At 43.4% G+C, this 23,160-nt stretch overlaps 1 protein-coding gene and 1 pseudogene across 3 annotated transcripts in view; both read right to left on the reverse strand.

Moving 5' to 3' along the window:
• iglon5 (IgLON family member 5) overlaps positions 1-23,160 on the reverse strand; it is a 190,932-nt gene that overhangs the window by 64,624 nt on the left and 103,148 nt on the right. The window lies entirely within an intron of this gene.
• On the reverse strand, positions 12,190-12,305 carry LOC133501588 (5S ribosomal RNA; annotated as a pseudogene).

Consider the following 23,160-nt stretch of genomic DNA (forward strand, 5'->3'; position numbering starts at 1 on the left):
TGGAGTTTGCATGTTCTCCCCGTGCCTGCGTGGGTTTCCTCCCACATCCCAAAAACATGAAACATTAATTGGACACTCTAAATTGCCCCTAGGTGTGATTGTGAGTGCGGCTGTTTGTTTCCATGCGCCCTGCGATTGCCTGGCAACCAGTTCAGGGTGTACCCCGCCTCCTGCCCATTGACAGCTGGGATAGGCTCCAGCACTCCCTGCGACCCTCGTGAGGATAAGCAGCGAAGAAAATGGATGGATGGTATTTCAGATTCCAGTTTCGATGACTACATTCCGCCCACCTCGAAGAATTTATCCAGCTCATTTCATCCTCAACAACCTTAAGTCTGAACAACATGAAACCTGAGCTCAAATGAAGACCAATCGGGGAAGTGTGGAGGGAGTCCGAGCAGCCATGGGACAGATAGTAGAGCTACATGCACCCGAATAATTAAAAATGGCATGCTGCAGCCAATTAGATATTTACCCAGGCACCTCGATGATAGAAGAACGAGGCATGAGGATTATCAGATGCAAGGAGCCGCGAGCACGAGGCGAGGTTTTGAGGAGGTGCGGGATTAAACATTAACCGGCACCGATATCCCGTCTCTTCCTCTTGTGATCCCATTAACTCTGGACAGACGACGTCGTGTCCACTAGCTAATCCACGCCATATATCTCCACTGAGTCAGGGATGCGGTGGCGCGCTCAAAGTAAAAGAAGCGACTGAAAGGTGGCGATGGTGGCAAAAGTAATCATGCCCTGCACTTTCATGGAAGTTCAGATACAGGTACACACTTGAGGAAAAAAATACAAATTGGTTTTCACTGATAATGGCTGTTTTGCTATCTTGGCACAAAGAAAACTTACTTATTAGCGCATTGCTGTAACGTCCCACGTATGTGGCGGAAAGTCACTCTTGTCACACACACACACAAAAAAAAAAAGCAGAACTCATTTTGTCTTGAAGCTCATGTGTGACGGTGGTCATCCGGTGCTGAAACCCGAACTCATATTACCCCACTTTCCCATGGATTGAGAGTCAAGTGCGCGTACCTGCATGTTACTCTTAAGGCTCTTCAGGAGTGTGGCCGAAATAACATACTTTCGCAAAGCGCGAGCTGGCATCCGCTGTACATGCAAAGTCTTTGTTTGTTGAACTGAGCTCACAAGTGACCAGCAAAAAAAAAAAAAATGGCCTCTTTAGCATGTGATCTTCCGAAATGACATCACTTTATGATCAATCCAACTGTTACAATAATGGAAGAGATTATGGAAGGGTTTTGTCATTCTTGGAGAGTGCGGCACAAGGATCTCCGGCTCTCACTGGAGCGATTCGCAGCCGAGTGTGAAGCGACTGGGATGAGAATCAGCACCTCCAAATCAATCCTCAGTTGGAAAAGGGTGGCGTGCCCTCTCCAGGTCGGGGATGAGATCCTTCCCCAAGTGGAGGAGTTCAAGTATCTTGGGGTCTTGTTCACAAGTGAGGGAAGAATGGAGCGGGAGATCGACAGATGGATCGGTGCAGCGTCTGCAGTGATGCGGACTTTGTATCGGTCCGTTGTGGTAAAGAAGGAGCTAAGTTGAAAGGTGAAGCTCTCAATTTACTACTCAATCTACGTTCCTACCCTCACTTATGGACACGAGCTGTGGGTCATGACCGAAAGAACAAGATCCCGGATACAAGCGGTTGAAATGAGTTTCCTCCGCCGGGTGTCCGGGGTCTCCCTTAGAGATAGGGTGACAAGCTCGGTCATCCGGGAGGGGCTCAGTGTCGACCCACTACTTCTCCGCATTGAGAGGAGCCAGATGAGGTGGCTGGGGTATCTGATTCGGATGCCTCCCGGACGCCTCCCTGGTGAGGTGCTCCGGGCATGTCCCAACCGGAAAGAGAACCCGAAGATGACCCAGGACACCCTGGAGAGACTATGTCTCTCGGCTGGCTTGGGAATGCCTCGGGATCCCACTGGAAGAGCTAGAAGAAGTGGCTGGGGAAAGGGAAGTCTGGGTATCCCTGCTGAAGCTACTTCCCCCACGACCTGACCCGGAAAAGCGCTAGATAATGGATGGATGGATGGATGAATGTTCTGTTTTAATATCCACAAAGCAAGTTAGACGCAGCTGACTGGAAAGTGACACTATTTTCTTTTTAGAATAACAACACAGAAACAATGGATGCATCTCACTGGTGATCTGATTTCTGGAACAGGCCCGCAGGCGCATGTGGTCCTTGGGGGCTACCTCGTGCCCGCGGTCACCATATCGCTGATCTCTGAAGTAGAAAGTACATATATCTCTTTTCAATTGTAGGGAGTAAAAATATAAAGACATCAGAAAAATAAATGCCGGACTCAGCTAACGTACAGACACCTGAAAAATGAGTACAGAATCAAAGTATTTGTATTTTGTTCCATATATAAATACTCGGGTAAAGTAGAAAATGTACTTGCCGGTGCATCAGTCAGCAATGATTCCACCTGAAGGGAAATATGACACCTGTCACAGACTGAAGGAGTTTGTTTGGAAACTATCAGCTGAAATGGCTTCATCGCCTTCTGGGTCACAAATGTTTTCTGTTACCAGGAGAGAGGCGGACACTCTCAAACGTGCCGTGTTTGTGGCATCCGTGTGGCCTTCATATTCAAGCGACTGTAAGAGCCCAATAGACTTTCGTCTCAAACGTTCACCTAGACGGTCAAAATTCCGCTCCGAGGAGTTTTCGCCTGCTCCGAACAAAGACACGACTGAATCTGTCACTTCTTAGGTGGCGTTGTCTGCATACCCAATCAGGGTTCTTTTTACACGAGTCTACTCTAATAACATTTATTCAAACTCTAGTTTAGGGGTAGGGTTAAGGTTATGGGGTCACATGTTAGGGTCGGGACGTATACATTTTTTAACTGATTTACTGCCGGCCGTTTTCAAACAGAAGTCCAAATATTGCCAGCGATTCTTGAGCATTCTGTCGGATCTTTCGCAGCCTACAGAATATTGCGTTCTGTGACAATTTTGGCATCAAGCATACCAAAAGGAGTAGACTTGACCTCATTCCGTTGCCCCCGTACCTCGCTGGATTCCACCCACCATTCCATCCTTACCTTGTTCCATCACAAGCACTTTCGTTCTTTGCTCTCTCTCCACCCATCCCACATTCCACCAATCCATTCCTTGTGACAACTTTCACTCCCTTTCATCATTCCCAGTTTTATTCTTCCATCTTTTCCTCGCTGACTCCATCCGTCACTTTCTGCCAACCCGTACTTCGTTCCAATCCTCCCTCCCTTGCGCCATAAGTTCCCCTGTCGTCCGTTGCTACCTTCGTCCTCCCTCCTTCGCTACCTCTCCTTCTGCCTCCCAGCCACTAATCCCTCTTCACACAGCAATCAATAGAGCGCTGCAGCGTGCGGGTGCGGGGAGTGTTGGGGTGGTGGGGGGGACTCCAAATTCTCAATGCAGCACTTGTATAACCTCAATGGGCAGCGGCAGATCACTGATGTTGAATGGAGTGTGGCTAAGATGAGAAAATACCATTTAGCTGTCTTTTACCCCACTTCTTCCTCCACTGCTAAATACCTTACCGCTCCTGAGATATGTACAATAGTTAAAACTATTTTGCACACAAGGCCTTGTGGATGTCCTTAAATGCACCCTGTGTGCCAGTAACCTGACAGATTTGCAGTGCCCAGTTCAGTCATTGCTCCTGAAGACGAGCTTCACAAGTACAGATGTGCCCCAAGAGGCAAACAATTAACAACCTCTGGTGACTATTTTGTGACTAAAAGGAATTGTAATGCCTAAAAAACTTGTCGTCCTCATTTTTTTCTCCAGAATCAGTACGATTGGTTTCACCCACAGTAGAAGTATTTTGTAGAATATATAATGTTCAATTAGCTTAACCCCAGTACGAGGAACTTTGGAGGACCCTTGTATTTTTGGACAAGAGGAACCACTGACAATATCCATCCCTTATCCAAGCTGCTTATCCTTACAAGCATCACAGGAAAGCCGGAGCCTATCCCAGTGAGCTTCGGGCGAAAGGCAGGCTACATCCTGAATTGGTCGCCGGTCAGTCGCAGGGTAGCTATCGACACCAACACTGGGCGGGAATCGATCCCACGCTGCCTACACCAAAGACAGGCGTGTGTACCACTTCACCATCAGTGACTCACTGACAATATTTAAACTCGAAAATATGACACTGTCTACTTCTGTGAGGTCCAAGAATCTTTGGGGTGAGGTCGGCAGCTCTAACACGTTTGACTGGAAGCTACATGGAACAACAAGTACCAGCAACAACGTTTAGGTTGAATTTTCACGACGAACCCTAAATTCTTTAAAACGTCTACAGCACAGGTGTCAAACTCAAGGCCCGGGGGCCAGATCCGGCCTACCACATGATTTCATGTGGCCTGTGAAGGCAAATCATCGGTGACAAAATCCGTGATTGTTGTGAAAATATGTCCCAACATTTCAAATTGTCATATATCATAAATGATAATGTTGAGATATTATAAGCATTTTTGTGTTACCAAACGTGAAAAATTGTTGAAAAACCCGTCACGCTTCATTTCTGATTCATAAATTTCATGTGTAAATATGATGAGGCGATTCAGGATTTCTATGGTTTCACCATCACGGCCCTCTGAGGGAAATCGTAACTACAATGTGGCCCATGACAAAAATTTGTTTGACACCCCCTGGTCTACAGGTTAACTAAATTTTACCTTCTCTAATATATTGAATATCGAGCTGTTCAATATTTTAGTATGTTTCACACAATGTGCTGGAGAGTTGGGGGTGTTACTTTCCCACCAATGGCCAAAGGCCTAAATTAATGGATTACTGCCACACTCACAAATATATATTTCTTTTTGTCCAAGGGAAGGTAACTAATGAAGAAACTCACACAAATTGCAACTATATCCATCCTCAGGAATTCAGTAAAAGTACAAAAAAAGTCACAGAAATCCAAAACATTTCCACAACTGTTGACTGGAACAACTTTGCAGGTTCCTCCTTGCACAGCCGCCCTGTGACAAACAATTACACAAACCCAGTTGTCAGCACAGTGCGCAATGGCTCTTCTTCTTCTGACATCCTCTTCTGATTTGAAGCAAGCTAACATGACGCTACTTACAGAGAGGAACTGAAAAGCAAAACGCAGAAGTAGTCTGTATAAGCCTTATACAGAAGGAGTGGTGAAAGTGTCATCAGCAGTTTGCAACAGAGATCCGGAGAGACTGGAAGAGTCACAGGAAGGCAGGGAAGGGGATATCCTGGTAAATTTATCAGTCAATTCATGGCTCAAACATCAGGGATTCTGTAGTTCTGCTCATTGTGAGAGAAAAGCAAGTTGTGGAAAAAGTACTGAAACTTTCAGGGTTCAACTTGTGCATTCAAATGTTTGCAGAAGGTCAAATTCAGTCCACCTTTCTGAAGTGTATTTTGGGAGCATCTTTAAATCTTACCTGCAAGCGAGTTTGTCAGAAATATGTCAGAAAATCTTGCGCTACACAATTGCGAATAGACAACACTTGGTGTTTCCTGGTGTTTATTGCACTAATAGCTTTTTTTAAAAAAAATGGAGAACACGACAAATGTCATGATGGTAAGTCAAAACTGTCAGTGCGTAGATATCCGAAGCTTTCATTGGATAGAAATGTTATGAATACACATAGCACGCGGGAATACTCATCGTGTTTTCTTTTATGAACCACATTCATAACACAGTTCTTTATCGACTGCCACCCCCGATGGCTGATTGGAGTCATTTGTCAGCGGGAAAAAGGAACTGACATTTTGTCTTTGGTGGTTGTGCGCTTGCATAGACTGAGGCCCACGAGGTAGCTCTTTTCTGGATTCATTTCTTTTAAATATTCCTCGATTGTTGTCTGTTAAAGGGGATATATTACAGAAAATTGACTTTTTAATTGCTTGTATACAAATAGTCTTGCCTCTGGAGTGCTTGTTGTGTATCCAGTGTGAAATTAAGCAACCACGTTACTATCTGCGTAGTCTCAGTTGAAACCTATTAAGAGTATCGGACAAAAACTGGTTCAACTAATGTGCAAAAATCATGAGAGCAAACTCGATCATGTTTTTATCTAGCTTATTGTCGTGCGGTGTGTAATATTCTCTACATTGGAGAGACCATGAAACCCTCGCACAAAGTGCTGTGAAAAAGCCATCGACTGTACGTCACACTAGAATGTCACTAGAAAGTCTTTTTTTTTTTTTTCCCTAGGTTCAGGTTTGTCTCATTCCACACGAAGCGTCCCCACTAATGAGTTGTTTTGTCACCCGGCCGGTGAAAAATTGGTTGATATGCTTGATGGTCCTTCAGCGGCCACGTTTGGAAACAATAACAACCACAGACATAAATTTACATACTTATAACAAAAATGTGTAAATCTTTTCTTTTGGGCCTCCAGTATTTCTGAACCTGTTTCTGAGAGAAACATTCTGAACCTTCACCATTGTAACATGATAAAAAAACGTCCATATTGGCATTGGACCAGCAGTATATGAGGTGGGATGAAGGGGGAAAACCAGCTAATTTCAGCAAGACAACAAATCAGGTATAGATTGTGCTACAACTCTCAATTCATGGGGTATTTTGACAAAAGCATACAAGTTATTTAGACAAATGGGATTTAAACTGAAATAAATAAATAAAAACATCCATCCATCCATTTTCTTTGCCGCTTATCCTCACAAGGGTCATGGGGAGTGCTGGAGCCCATCACAGCTGTCAACGGGCAGGAGGCAGGGTACAACCTGAACTGGTTGCCAGCCAATCACACGGCACATGGAGACAAACAGCCGCACTCACAATCACACCGAGGGGCAATTTAGAGTTTCCAATTAATGTTGCATGTTTTTGGGGTGTGGGAGGAAAACGGAGTGCCCGGAGAAAACCCACGCAGGCACTGGAAGAACGTGCAAACTCCACACAGGGTGGGCTGGGATTGAACCTTGGTCCTCAGAACAGTGAGGCCAACTCTTTCCAGCTGAACCACTGTGCTAAAAAACACACACAAAAAAAACCCCACATCTCCTTTAACGCTACAATACAACCCATTCGTTATGATTACTAGCTGATAGTGACAAGATAAATCCAGCCCCCCAAAAGTCAACTAAGTGCCTACATATGTGAGTGTGTGACAGACAAGTGGACAAGATAAGGTGCCATTTTTTGACAAACTCCAAAAGCAGCACTAATGAGCACAAACAGATGTGTTTTGGAAAATAACGTCAGTTTTCATCAGCATGTTCAAAAAGTTCCAACGTTCCCGGCAAAGTCTCAAGGCAATGCAGAGCTGGCTTGAAGAAGAAGAAGAAGAAAAAAAAATCTCATTTAGCTTTGCAGTCGTAAGCCTTCATAGCAAGCACTCGCTCGCTTACTAATTCCCCTCCGCCACTTCTCGCTTCACACTGACAATGAACTTTTTTTTTTGTGTGTGTGCAAAAAAAAAAAAAAAAATGATGTCAAACGGCGGAATAGGAGCATTCGGATGTCATGATTGAATGGAGGGCAATTACCCTTTGGCGTAATACGTAATCTGAGGAAAATGCTTTTGTTATTGCTGTTGGGTCTCTGTGTACATTTTAAAAACGGACAAACTATTTGGCGACAAACTTAGGAAATAGAATAGACGTGCATATCGTGATCGGGGCGCATGCAACAAGATGATCAACCGGGTTTTATTCAAGGAAGAATATCAATTAATACCACAACAGTCACAGAGGATATGAACGTACACTTGGCAGCTTTTTTAATTTCAACCGCCAATGATCATTTTACTTGGCAACACGAAATTCGGTGGCATCAGATGCACAAATACGACATATGCTGTCAAATAAACATGACGTTGGTTATTTTGGGTCCAATTAGACATTTCAGGATCAAATTTGCCTTTTCCAATCCTTTCATGACAAACTTGTCCTAGAGATTGCGTGTGATTGCTACCAAATTTGACAGATGAGGGATGCTAAAGTCCCCCCCCCCCCAAAAAAAAAAAAAAAAAAAAAAAGATCAGGTGTTGTATTCAAGACAGAACAACAGAGCCTTGTCACAGTAGACTGAAATTTCACTTGGTCGCTTTTGGGAAAAAAAAAAGAACTAAATCAGCCCTCGAAGATCATTTTACTATCCATCCATCCCTTTTCTTTGCTGCTTATCCTAATAAGGGTCGCAGGGAGTAGTGGAGCCTATCCCAGCTGTCAACGGGCAGGAGGCGGGGTACACCCTGAACTGGTTGCCAGCCAATCGTGATCATTTTATTAGACAATATGATTTTTAGGTTCACCGGATTTGTACCACTATTGAATGGGTTCTAGCTCAGCCATCTCGCCACACACACCTTTTCATAGTTCCTAGTTTTTGCCAAGCCCTGTTAACAATCAAACAAACGAACGTGAAAATAATAGTTATTGCTTTTGTGGGGGTAATGACTATGAATACGTTTAGTGTGTGAGTGTGTGTTGGAAGGGATCGAAGAAGTGTGCGAGTGTGTTTTGCGCGCGTATTTGCAGATTTCCGTCTGTTTGTGCACAGTTTTGGAAGCGGGCCGGCTGTGCCCACAGACACGCTTACAGCTGTGCACGACGGCCTTCATTTGCATTCCAAATCGTGGCCGTCGCGCGTACGTGTGTGTGTGTGTTTGGCGACGGGCACCCTGAAGTGCCACAGCACAGCAGCAGTTGCCCAAAAAAGCAAACAAATTTCTCAACCAATCATAGTAAGAACAACACATTCACTAACACACACACACTCCATGGACACTTCATTAGGTACATATGAAGAGTTTGTTTTCAAAACGAGACATAGGCATTTTTTTCAGATTTATGAAACTGGCGCCAAAATTATCCAGGTCTGAATGGATAATTTTGGCGCGAGTTTCGTAAATCTGAAAAAAATGCCTATGTCTCGTTTTGAAAACAAACTCTTCATATGCACATTGTAATGCCATCTGATACGAGAGCAGTAACATTTTCAAAAAATGTTAGCATCGCAATGTGTGTATTTGTAATCATTTAATCCCCCACCCAGAGGCACGAGAACTCATATTATGTGAAATAACTTGTTCCGTTCCCGTCATAAAACAAAATCAAACATTAAAAGTCAAACAAACTAATGCTTTAAGTAACATTCTTAAATGTCATACAAGTCTAAAAATGAGTTAATCACAATATAAACAAACCAAAAATGATACATTTCAGTACATTTTAAAATGCCAAACAAGTATGAATGTTAATCAGTCTGAAATGCAACTAAATAAAACTGAACCGAATACATTTACCGGTAAGTACCAAAATAAGCTAACCTCTGTATAATTACACTACAATACACTCAAAATCATGACCATTTGATGAAAACAAAAGGAGTTCTTTTTTTCTGGCAAGATTTGAAGTCTCATTTGAACACTTAACTGTCATGCAAGGGCAAAAACAAGTTAACCACTGTACCAAAAAAAAAAAAGGTCATTTTTGAAAGCACATAATTGAGACAGAATTTGCTGACATTTTTTTAACCGTCAGAGTAAAAAGCAAAGAATTTTTTTCTTCAAGAAAAAAAAAATAGTAAACTTCACAAGAACAGCAACGGAGGATGAAACGTTGCAATCTCACCAGAAAATGTGTATTTTCCAAGAAACATTTGTTGTTATGTTATGGCCAAAGTCCATTCCCATATGTAGCTAAGTACTTTTTAAAATATGATATATTGTATAGTAATTATTATTTTGTATTATTTTGTGGCCTCCCTAGCTGCAGTTAGGCCCCAGGGGTCTAAGGACCCCAGTCTGAGACCCCTACTTTAGACAATTACAGAGTAAATCACAGATGAATCTGTTGGCTGACGTGGTTAGTGGCGTCTCGGGCCAGCAAATCAAGCGGCGACTGAGGCAACTTGTAATCAAACGACATCGCCAGCGGCTAATTTGCCTTTTCATTTATCTCAGCGCATCGGCATTATTTTCCTATTGTGCTCTTTATTTCCCGCGGACGTGCACCGTTGCTATTGTGGAAGTTATTAATCTTTCACGGGCCCGACATAAACAGATTCTTAAGTCACCGTAAGTTATTAGAGAGCCGTCTCCTTGGAGCAGTTTGAATTGGATTAATGCTCCTTCATGTGCAGCGGGTGGGGGAGAAAAAAATAAACGTTGCCATTTTCCTGTGCAGTTGTGTGCGTGCGTGTGTGTGCGTGAGTTGGGTAAAGATTTTCTATAGATTTTGTCACAGAGCAAGAACTTTTAATGCTATTTGTTGGCCACGGTAACCAATGGCAAATCAATCCGCGTTAGCTCTACCTCATAATTTCGCCGCCATTCAAAGGGATTATTTCTATACAAGGCAGCACGGTGGAGTAGCTGCTAGCATGTATTGGCGCTTTTCCTTTCCAAGTTCCAGAACAGCCTGGCCCCGTTCTGCCCCGGCCTCACTTGGCTTGGCCTCCATCGCTTTTCCATTACAACAGGCACCAATCAAAAGTGGGCGCGATCGGGGCGGGATCAAGAAGAAGGTGACGACCAGCCCATTCATCATTTCACACAATCGGCGGGGACTGTGATGCATTCGTCTTCGGCTTTTCAACAAGCACAGATGTGAAGAGAGGCAAACCCCCCCCCCAAAAAAAATATCACAAGTAGAGAGGTGAAATACCATTGGACAGTATCAAAGATTGTTTGAGGTCATGGAGCAATATGCTACCGAAGTGAGCACTTACGACCACTTAAATGACATTCAGAAATTCACACTTCATGTTTGACGCGCTTGTGAGGGGTAAAAGATGCAACTTTCAGGGGCAAAGTGAAACTAAAAACCTAATGTAGAAAAACACTCAAGATACAGAATGTTGCAAAATATCAGTCACCAGCTCCTGTTCAAAAGAGATTGGTTTGGTGGAAATCTTCCACGTTTTTTTTTTCCACGCATTGCGACAGCGTGGATGCATTTTTAGCTGTATTTACATGACAGTGGGACAAAACGCTGCCACGCTCTTCCTTCGTTCACCTCACACATGATTTAGTGCGCTTGATCGAGCGGAAAAGGTGGTGTTCATCACCAGGGACCAACCCGCAGGCAGAGACGAAGGTCACGAACTCTTGGCTGACAGCCTCATGGCGTGACAGGAGGAGGAAGGATGCATTGTCTGAAACTGTCACGACAGCCATTTTTTTGTTGATGCGAATGTACTCTTTAGGTTGCTGTCAGGTTTAAAGAGGAAATCAGCCTTCATCTTCAGTGTTCTGGCGCAATCGTAAAGGGTTTCGTGACCGAATTGACAAACTTTTTTGCTGAATTTAGTCAGACTTGACATATGAAGAACACGGAAGATTGTTGTCCCATGTAAAACATGGCTGATACTTTTGGTTTTCTTCTCTCTCCGAATGAACCACCAACCTTCCGATCATTCAACCAACCAAGCGATGGACCAAGCCTTCAACCAAGAGCCAGGATAACCAAATGACTAACCGACCAACCTAGCAACCAAAGCCCATCAACCAGCCACTTAATCAACTGACTGGCCCAACAATTAACCAAGCAAACCACTGACCAAACCACCGATCAAAAAGCCAACAATAAATGACCAACAAACCAGCAACTCAACCAAGCAACTAACTGACTGTCCGACCAAAACTCGACTGTCTAGTGGACTAACCAATCACCCACTTCATACATTAACTAACCAATAAACAAAGTGACCGACTTTCTAAATGAACAACCAACCAAGCGATTGATCAGAATCAGAATCAACCTTTTTGGCCAAGTATGTAAAAAACACACAAGCAATTTGTCTCCATTATTTGGAGCCGTCCTCGTACAACATACATTTTGACTATGACAGCAGACAAACAGTCAGTCCATTGACAAGTTACTTTTAATTTTTAAACTCAGAGTTGTGCAAAAGATCGAGTCTTCTTCTTCTTCAAGCATTTAGTGCAGTTAGAATGCCCATTGGAGCCATCGTACACAGCAATAACCATTGTGGAAAGGATGTTAGGACATCAAGGTGTGTATGCAGTTTAAAGGGATTACTCTTCCGATAGTCTGTCATATACAGTGTATCATATCTTCTTCTTCTTTTCCTTTTGGCTTGTCCCGTTAGGGGTCGCCACAGTGTGTCATCTCAGATGAAGTCATTTGTTTGGCACAGTTTTACGACGGATGCCCTTCCTCCATTTAGCCAGGGAGAGAAGCTTACAGCACCTGGTATTCCCAGGCGGTCTCCCATCCAAGTACTAACCAGGGGCAAACTCGCTTAGGTTCTGATATCTGAGATCAGGCATTCTCAGGGTAGCATGGCCGTAAGCCTACAGTGTATCATATATATCCTATTTAATAGTAATTTGCCCAGCAGGATGTGACAACAAACTTGAGGCAGAAAATTGACAGGATGTAGCAATGGAATTGTACTGTTCAAGAATTTAATTGCAAGACAGAAGAAGCTGTTGGAATGCTTGCTAGTTTTGACGGATCTTGCAACCAATGCGACCCTTGTGAGAATAAGCAGGTTGGAAAATGGATGGATGGTTGTGGTATCAAAATAAATGACGTAGACTTTTTATTCCCCATTTTACTTTCACCAGGCAACACATTCAATTACTTTGCATATTTTTATGCCTCTTTTTTTATGCATTTTGATCACAGCCCCTTTCCTCTTATCTCCTGCACTCCCTTTTGCGCTGCCACTGCTCATCTCCTCCATCCGCTAATTCAGCAGCTTATCTGAGCACCGGTTCCACAAAGCTGCATGATCCCTGTCGCCTGGCAGTCCCCACACAGGAATCATGAGTTGGTTCGCCATGATGGATGAAGGAGGTTGAGGGCAGGGGGCTTCGACGGAAGGGTAAGGAGGTTGACAGACGGTCTGGGGGAGTCAGAACTCAAGGGGAGGATGTGGGAACGGCTGGTGAGTGGCAAACAGATGGCAGTGGATTTCTGGCGAAAGCAGGCGGAGGAAGCGACAAGAGCTTCCTGCTGGATGCATAAATCCACCTTTTTTGGGGCGGTTCAAATTGAGTTTAGAATTTCATCTGTTCGCTGATTCTTCTTGTCACACGTCGCAGCAGATTATGTTAGGAAGAAAAGGAATAAAAATGTTCCCAACAGAAGAAAAAAGTAGCAGGTATGAGGGGGAATAAAGACAGATTAAGTCACTGGAAATTCACGATACAGTCCACATTGCCACAGAAACTTTAATCGTACAGGAGATTTTTGTCATAAGTAGGATACGCCAAGTACTTGCCAGAAATCTCTGTGGACCCTTTTAATCTTCGATACCTCTTTGGAAAGTTTTCGTCTCTCTTCAACCGAACAACCAATCAATTGACTATCAAGTCGACTGACTGACCCAACGACTGATTGACAATGCAACCATACAACTAAGCAGCCCATCTACCAAATATCCAAATACTTGTATAATAAATGAAAATAAGTAATGGAACAATCAATCAACAAACCAACCGACCGACCAAATGATCATATGATCAAGCAACTGATGGACCAACTAACCAACCAACCAACCAACCAACCAACCAACCAACCAACCAACCAACCAACCAACCAACCAACCGTGAGTCATTTCCCAAGAAGACAAATGAAAAATACTCCATTTCCTGTATTTAAATTTATACGTGTTGTATGGATGACTCTCCAAGAAATTCGATTTTTATTTCTGCGAGATTGTAAAAAAACTTACTGCAAGCAGTTAGTAGTTTACGCACATAAAAATCATACAGATTGTTGCCAACGAGGCAAAAAATGACTTATTTGTTGCCCTTTTTCCTCTTTAGAGTTGATCTCTTGTGCTCAATGTGACATAGTTGCTGCTCTCCTGAAATAAATCTTGAAGAAAACACCCGTCGACCAACTGTCGCCCTCATAATCACGAATATAAACCGCCCTCACCTTCACCTTGCCACAACGAAAAGAACATCAAGCTGCGGATGTGCGTCGCCACTTTTAATGCCTTCTCCCAGCTCCATAGCAAATACAGTGGATATGGAATGTCTACACAGGATTTTGTGATATAAAAATGTGAGCAAGATATATCATTTAATATTTTCTCGCCACCATTAATGTGACCTGTAAACTGGAGATAGGAAGTAAATATAAACAACTGCGATAATGTGTTTGCACAACTGTGCATACCCTATCATAATTGGAGATGTGGCTTGTTTGGATTGAACCAATCATTTTCAAACCTGTGATAAATGGTACAACTGCCACTACTTCAAGTTGTGTTGAAAAACACTAACAACCTTTTATTGCTCTGTGATTGTTCTCACAATGTCTCTATGTTTATGTCTGCCGTTGTACTAGAGCGGCTCCAACCACCGGAGACAAATTCCTTGTGTTTTTGACATACTTGGCAATAAAGATGATTCTGATTCTGATTAACATTGAAAAAAATGCAGCTGTTCTAGTATACTTTTCCCAACAGTCCCCCCCCCCCCCACTTTTCTTTCTTTTTTTTTGAACAGAAGCCTGTAGGTTTTGCACTATTACTGACTGGTATTTGGAATTGCTCAAAATTTCATCCACCTTAACTAATGCCCAATTGCACTTAAACAATAACAGCTTTTGCCAAATATCCCAGTTGGAAATATGGCTCAAAAGTTGAACCTTGGTTTCATCTGATCATAGCACATATAAGCATAACTCTGTAGTCGTGCCACTCTACTCCAAACGCCAAACATATACGTATGAAAAAGAGATGTTTGTCATGTACTAAAGAGCAATTACTTGCCAGAAATTCCAAATTACTGCTGGTGTTTCAGTGTTGCTGTTGGCCTCTTGAAACCCTCACTGAGCATTTTTTTCCCCTCATCTTTTCATAGAGTTTGATGGCACATCCAATTCTTGGTAATGTCACTATTGTGCGGTGTTACTATGTTTTCACTGCTTTCCGTGGCATATTAATCCATCCATCCATTTTCTGAGCCACTTATCCTCACCAGGGTCGTGGGAGTGCTGGAGCCTATACACCCTGAACTTGCTGCCAGGCAATCGCAGCACATACAGAAACAACCATTCACACTCACAATCACAACTTAAGTATTGGATGTTTATGGGAAGTGTGAAGAAACCGGAGCGCCTGGAGAAAACCCACGCAGGCACGGGGAGAACACGCAAACTCTACACAGGCGGGGCTGGGATTTGAACCCTGATCTTTAGAAGTGTGAGGAGAATGTTCGCACCAGTTGTGCTGCTGAAATTCATTCGTACCTTTCTCCTGACTGATAGCTTTGAACATTGAATTCCTCTGATCCTGTTGACATTCTCTACGGATCATGTCATTTGCTGTAAGATGTGACTACAAACATGTCAGGAAACGCAAACTTGAAAAATGGAACTTTATTGAGGGTTAATCAAAGGCCCCTGGTCAAAATGATGTCAGCTGAGTTCGGTCTCCCGTTTACCGTGCGTTTGAATGTGACTGGTCTTTTGAACAGAGCCGTGTGGGAGTTACGGTGTGCGCACATGTTCCACCACATTATCTTAGTCATCTATTTTTACCTCCACTCTAAAGTAGTTCTTAGTTTTAATGAGTTGTAGAGGTTACAGCTCACATTAATACTAGATGAAGTTTTGAAATTATTTATCTTAGTCTCACTTTTTCAATAACAACACTTGATGGCTCTCCACTTGATAGCAAATCCTTGTCTCTCGTCCACTTCACCTGCACAAGATGCCTCAGGCAGCGAGTGGGAACACCTCAAAGTTGTTCCCTGACCCTGTCATTGCAACAGGCTGAAAAAAGGGGTCCTTGCAGGACTGTACGGGAGAATAATTTCCCTCTCGCTTCACTGCTGAAAGCCTAAAAAAGGCCTTGGACATAATGTGGAGACGGCTTTTAATGGAGGATTCCATTAGGAAGCATTTACTCTCTCACAGAATAATATCTCCCAATGCATTTTTAAAGGAGTATTCCGCTGGGTTTAGAAATGTAATGTTCTCTTGTTATGGGTGGTGATGACACTGCAGTCATTCCTGGGTTCCAGTGAGGAATCGGGACTAAATTAAGAATACATTCGAGGGGAGCACTACTCTTATTAGATTGGGTCCGTCATCAGTGATACACTGGTTGCATTTTCTCTATGTAAAACTGGACTGAGGGATATCTATCAGACATACAGGTGAATGATAGTGGAATCAAAGGTCATACCAGCCAGTATGTTTTCAAAATACCTTAGTAGGAAATTTAAACTTAAAGTTAATCATGATATCATATTCTGAATTGGATGCTGATCCGAATATGTCTTTACAACTAACCAACACACCAACTGGAAATCCAACTAATGGACTGATTACCTGCCCGAATGACGGAGCAACCAACCAACCAACCAACCAACCAAGCAAATAGTCAACCAACTAATTGACTAACACACCCACAGGACCATTCAATCAACTGACAGAGGGACTAACCAATTGATCAATGAACTGACACTGACACACAGACTAAACAGCTAAACCAGCGACTGACAGAATGACTTCACAAACATAACTGACTGATGGGCCAATCAACGTGTTTATCAATTAAATAACAAACAGAATGAATTACCAACCAATTAAGAAACCAACTGGACAATCAATTAGCCTACCAATCAACCAAACAACGGTACAATTAACTGAGCGACCGACAGATCGACATACCAATCAATACAACATCAAACAAACCAACCGCCCAAACAAACAACCGGCTGTCTGACCAACCCACAAGGGGACCAATGATAAAATTGATCACCAACCCAACTAATTTAATATCTGCCCTAAGGCACCAGCTAAGTCGCTAGCTGAAGGACTGACCAAATGCCCAACTGACTGACGGACCAACTGACCAACTAATCTACCAAGAGACTGTTGGTGCAACCAAGCAACTCACTGACCAAATGACTGAGCAATTGACCACCAACCAAACAACCCACCCACACATCCACCAAATGATAATCAACTGAGCACACAACCCCCCGCAAAAAACTGACCAACCCACTGAATGATCGAATAACCAACCAACCTGCCAAACAACCAAATCCCCCCAAACAAGTAAGTTGGAGAAGATATACTCTCATATGTGCTATATACAGTAAGTGCATTTAAAACTATGTGTGTATCTCCTACCAGTGTTGCTTTACGGTCAGCATAGCCTGAGGAAACACTGAATGATTTATGAAATGCGGGACGATTTATGATGCAGAAATGGAAATGCTCCACGCTCTTCTACCAATACCTCCATATTGAGCTACAGTATGTATAGTATCAGTCTTTAGGTTAATTGTGTTCACCCAAGCTGCCATGCCTGTGGGACCTCAAGTACTTTAAGGCCAACCTAGCTTTTACCTCACCACCCTCCATCTTTTGCTCCTCTTCATATACAAACACCACAATGACAATATTTACTTGTGCTACTTCTTTCAGTAGAACTCAACGACTGTTATGGGTCACAGTCATGACATACAAAGTGAAATAAAAAGCGGAGGAAGCTCAATTAACATTTCAGCGGCCTGTAGGTGACGTCTTCATGAGAATAAGCGATGGTAATGTCGGCCACAATCAATCAAAGACTGAAAAAAAAAGGAAAATCAATGTGCTTCATCAAGAGTATGAAAATGCACTCCAAGTGGCCGCGAACGCAATGAATGACGACAGTGAGGTGGCGGTTATGGATTTCAGGCTGCATGCTCTGTGATGAACCGATTAATTACTTCTTTCACAAAATGTCAGAAAGACAATATGAAATACCAATTGCAGTTTGCGCTGCTGATTTTAATGTCTTTACATTGATCGAGTAGTGGAGAAAATATCTGAAAAAGAACTGAAATTGCACTCAATGGACTGCAGACCTTCGCTGAGGACAAAAAAACAGGATAAACTTAATAAAAGTAGTATGAGTGGAAAATCCTCTCTCGTCCTGTACTTGGCGGCAATAAGCAATAGAAAAAGGTTTTCAACTGCCCAAAATGTCATGCATTCATTTTTAATAGAGCCTGTCCTGATTAGGGTGGTGGTTGAGCTGCAACCTAGCTCAGCTGCCTTTGAGCAAGACGTCAGACTACACGCCAATCAATCACAAGCATTCACAGTCATACTAATTTAGAGTCCTCAAGTGACTGAACATTCTTGTTTTTGGAATGTGAGAGATAGCTGGTGTAAGTGGAGAAACCCCCCCCGTGGCAAGAATGAAGAACGTCAAACTTCATACAGCAAAACTTGAGCTGAGATTGGAATTCAGAATCACAGAAGTGAGCCACGAGGTCACCGTCCTGCTCAATGACAAACATTAATAGCAAACAATATGAAAACAGAAAATATGTTCATTAATTTACATTTGCTGTCCATCAAAAAGTCATTTTTTTAAACTGCCCTTCATTTATGGTATTAGCCCAACTGAGCCCCAATCGGAAATGGGTATCTTAGACAGTTGGGCAGGTCTGAATGGTCAAGCCTTTCCTCTATGCCATCTGGGTGAGAACGTCAATGATAATTTCAAGGATTCTCCGAAAAATTGGAAAAAAAAAAAAAATGCCCCAGACACTAGTTTGACTGATCAACACAATATTGGCACGCCCATTATAACACGACATGAAAAATGTCAATAAAGCACATCCGAAATTGGTTTGAAGCAGCCAACTTGTGCGAATTCCAAGGTTCGTACATCGACAAACTCCCTCTGGTAAATTTGGGTAATTGATTCGATTGGAAGCAAATCCATGAAGCTTCTATAGCCACGATATCTAATGTAAAAGTGACGTCGCCTCAAAGTTGAATGAGATTCACCACGAAAAAGCTGTTGCAAAGGCCCCAGTTACTGAACGCTGCAGTGTGTTGCTTATACAACTCAATGTCCCCCCCGCACATCTCTCACATCATGATGCGCTGTAGCTAACTCCAGCTGAGCGTCATCAATCTTGTAAGCAGCTAATGATCATGCGCTTTATTGCTCTCTTTGCAATAAGCGCACATCACATAGCTCTGCGCTCACCCTTCTGTCTCCCTTGTGGAGGTATAAACAAAGCACAAAACAAGTTTCAACTTTTTTTTCCCCCCTTATCTAATTTATCTCCCGTCACTGAACGCTCTCCATCATGCCGGAAAAAAGGTAGGCCAGGCAGAAGGGGAAAACTGACAGCCGTCATCGCTTGTCGGTACCACTGCTGCTAATCTGCATGCCGTTAATAATTGATTGAAGCCTAAAACCATACATCCACGATGAGCTCTCTCCACTTCAATTTTGCCGGCGTATTCGTTCCATCTTTGCACCTCTCGCCCACTGCGGCGCTATCAGAGAAGGCTTTTTTTCCCTCATTTTGCCGGGTGTTATTTCTCTAGAGATTAATCGACACGATCATTCTAATCCATCGCTCAACGTTCCATCGCAACACATCACTCTCCCGTTAAACACAATACTGCGATGCAGCATTTATTGCTGCGATGTGACGTGTTTTGAAGGACGAAAGAGTTAATACCAAGTTGTACAAATTTGATTTAAATCAGCCTTTAAAGTTTTTGTACATTAGGTCACGAGAAACTTTGGATTCTATCTTTTAGTGATGTCACCACAACCATCAAATATTTGAGACGTTTTCATGCGTTGTCCACCCAATATTGTGTCGACAAGTGAAACTAAGAATCCATCCATCCACTTTCTCTGCTGCCTCTCGAGGGTCGCGGGGAATGCTGGAGCCTATCCCAGTTGTCAACGAGCAGGAGGCAGGGCACGCCCTGAACTGGTTGCCAGCCAATCGCAGGGCACATAGAGACAAACTGCCACGCTCACAATCACACCTAGGGGCAATTTAGAGTGTCCAATTTATGTTGCATGTTTTTGGGATGTGGGAGGAAATCGGAGTGCCCGGAGAAAACCCACGCAGGCACGGGGAGAACATGCAAACTCCACACAGGCGGGGCCGGGATCGAACCCGGGTCTTCAGAACAGTGAGGCTAATGATTTACCAGATGATCCACTGTTCCGCCTTTTCAAGAATCCTCAAAATGAAAACCTCAAAAAAAAAAAAAAAATCCCAATTTAGTGTAACCTACCTGTCTCAGACACCTGCTTCTAACCAGGGATAATTAGGTTGAATTCCGTAGACCTAGATTTGAAAATAAAAAAAGTCCTTCAGATCAAGATGCCCTGCTTCCTCTTCAATTTCGGGGATGGGTTGTTGAGACTTTTTTTTGTGCGTCTGACAATTTTCTGCACTTTCTGCAAATCTTTACAGCTGTATGTCTACAATCACAAAGTAGCCTCCAAGCTAGTCGGAAAATCTCTGATGCCGCATGAAACTGGCAGAAGGCCAACCACATAAGCTAGAGTGTCGCCAGGCATGTTTGTTTTATAAGAAAAAGTAGCTGGATTTCATAAATTGTGCAGTTGAGGGACACATTGAGACCAGTGGACGTGCGTAATTGGAGGAAAGGGAGTTCTGATGGGATGCAGGGTGGGGGGGGGGGCTGCCCTTTCCATAACTTATGTACCCTGTCACTGCAAAAAAACAACCCCCACCCCGCAAAAAAACAAAACAATCTGATCCTACCATGCTTTTCGTAGACACGTATGGCAGACTTATACATATGAATTAATGTCTCCAGGTACCAGGGGAGGGGTGTGTCTTCGTGTACATGCATGTGTGTATGTGTTGACTTGCCTGTTGTCAGGAGGCAATCAGGGCACGGGCCGTTAGTCACGGCGGCCTGACACCCCCTCAGCTCCCGGAGGTGCGGCACGGGTCATTAAGGCAGAGTAGCAGCCTGAGGATGACCGCACGCACACACTAAAGCCACTCGCTGTTACCGTTGGGGAGTTTCGCTATGTTACACAAGGTGAGGGGGAAGGGAAAACATGTATTCCTGCTGGAAATAATGTATTGAATAACTTATTAGTCTCCAAAACCACGAGAGACTTGGTTAGAGGCAAAGAACCAATGAAAACAGGTTTTATAATGCCATGTTTTTAAGTACCTCCACTGGCTCCCACAAGTGTCCTTCCAGCATTCTGTACTTCCTCCCCCGTTCGTTTTATTTTTAATACAAGTGAGGTCTTGACATTAAAGACGAGCCGATGGCCTTTTTGGTGTTCACAAATCAAGTCTAGCGAGACTTTGATGAATACGCCAACATTCTGCACTTCTTTTAACCATTCATTTTGTTTGGAAGATGACTCCAAAATGCCAGTAACAACAAGCAACAACGACGACAATCGACATCCAATTTTGATGAGGAACAAAGAATCAACAACAACATGAAGAACTGATCGACTGTACATTGTTTTAACGCCAGATAACATGCATGCGTCGCACGGATGACAGCCTTAGAAAGCCACGTCAGCCGGCATTGGCAAACACGTGACAGGCATTGGCCGAAAAGGGCGTATTTGCTGGCCCAGCGTGGTCAGTTTCACGCTCGGCTGGCCAATCCCGTCATGGTGCTGTGTGACTGGAACATTATTTCGGGCACAGTGGCACAGTTGCAGCACCAGCAAAGTTCGCAGCCAGCACCTTTCAGGAAAGGTACTATTTTGATAAAATTGGCAGTTACTGGAGTTGCGTGCCAGGCCATGTGCCAGGAACCCAGGTCCCGGCTGCCAGCTTCACACTTGTATGAAAGGTACTGTAACTCCAAGAGCTATCAACGGCTGTGATTTTGCAACTGCAGAGTGTAAAATGGTGTGTATCGGATTTCCAAGCCGGCAATGCATTATGATCATTCTTTAATCATCTATTACCGTACCGTATTCGCCAACAAAATTAGTGCAGATAACAGAAGGTCCGCTATTGTTTGAAATCACTCCCTATCTCATGTGGTAGTTATTTTGTGTGTTTGGTTTATACCTGCCTGTAAAAGTTTGTTCTGTTTACACACAAGGACACTGTTTTAACCCAACCAGGTTATATCTTCTTCTTCTTTTTATTTCGGCTTGTCCCGTTAGGGGTCGTCACAGCGTGTCATCTTTTTCCATCTAAGCCACCGTGTTGATGCTACTATCTCATGCACCACACTTTAAAAAAAAAAAAAAAAACTATTTTAGAAGGTAGAAAAAATGGCACCAATTTGTTTGTGTATGTAGATGCATGAAATCAATATTTGATTCAATTAATTTTGTTAAATCTATTTGACAGGTGAAAGGCAATGAATTACAACACGGAACTAGTGTGTTGATTTACATGAAATATGCAACGTACGTTCCTAGCAACAAGATGCATAAAAATCAATCATGAACTTCTCCTTTTTCTTTCGACTTGTCCCAATTAGGTGTCGCCACAGCATGTCATCTTTTTCCATCTAAGCCTATCTCGTGCATTCTCCTCTCTAACGCCCACTGTACTCATGTCCTCCCTCAAAACATCCATCAAACTTTTCTTTGGTCTTCCTCTCAATCTTTTGCCTGGCACCTCCATCCTCAGCACGGATATACCAATATGCTCACTCTCTCGCCTCTGGACATGTCCAAACCATTGAAATCTGCTCTCTCTAACCTTGTCTCCAGAACATCCAACTTTGGCTGTCCTTCTAATGAGCTCATTTCTGATCCTATCCAACCTGTTCACACCAAGCGAGAAACTCAGCATCTTCATTTCTGCCACCTCCAGTTCTGCTTCCTGTTGTCTCTTCAGTGCCACCGTCTCTAATCCGTACATCATGGCCGGCCTCGCCACTATTTCATAAACGTTGCCCTTCATCCTGACGGTGACTCTTCTGTCACATAAAACACCAGACACCTTCCGCCAGCTGTTCCAACCCGCTTGAACCCGTTTCTTCACTTCCTGACCGCACTCACCATTGCTCTGTATTGTTGGCCCCAAGTATTTGAAGTCATCCACCTTCGCTATCTCTTCTCCCTGGAGCTTCACTCTTCCTCCTCTGCCCCTCTCATTCACGCACATATATTCTTTTTTACTACGGCTAATCTTCATTCTTCTCCTTTCCAGTGCATACCTCCATCTTTCTAACTGTTCCTCCGCCTGTTCCCTGCTTTCACTGGATATCACAATATCATCTGCGAACATTATGGTCCAATGGGATTCCAGTCTAACCTCATCCGTCAGCCTATCCATCACCACCCCAAATAGTAAGGGGCTCAGCGCGGAACCCTGATGCAGTCCCACCTTCACCTTAAATTCTTCTGACACAGCTACAGCACATTTCACCGCTGTTCTGCTGCCCTCA

This window comes from Syngnathoides biaculeatus, chromosome 5 (genome assembly GCF_019802595.1).
Source record: "Syngnathoides biaculeatus isolate LvHL_M chromosome 5, ASM1980259v1, whole genome shotgun sequence".
Lineage (NCBI taxonomy): Eukaryota > Metazoa > Chordata > Actinopteri > Syngnathiformes > Syngnathidae > Syngnathoides > Syngnathoides biaculeatus.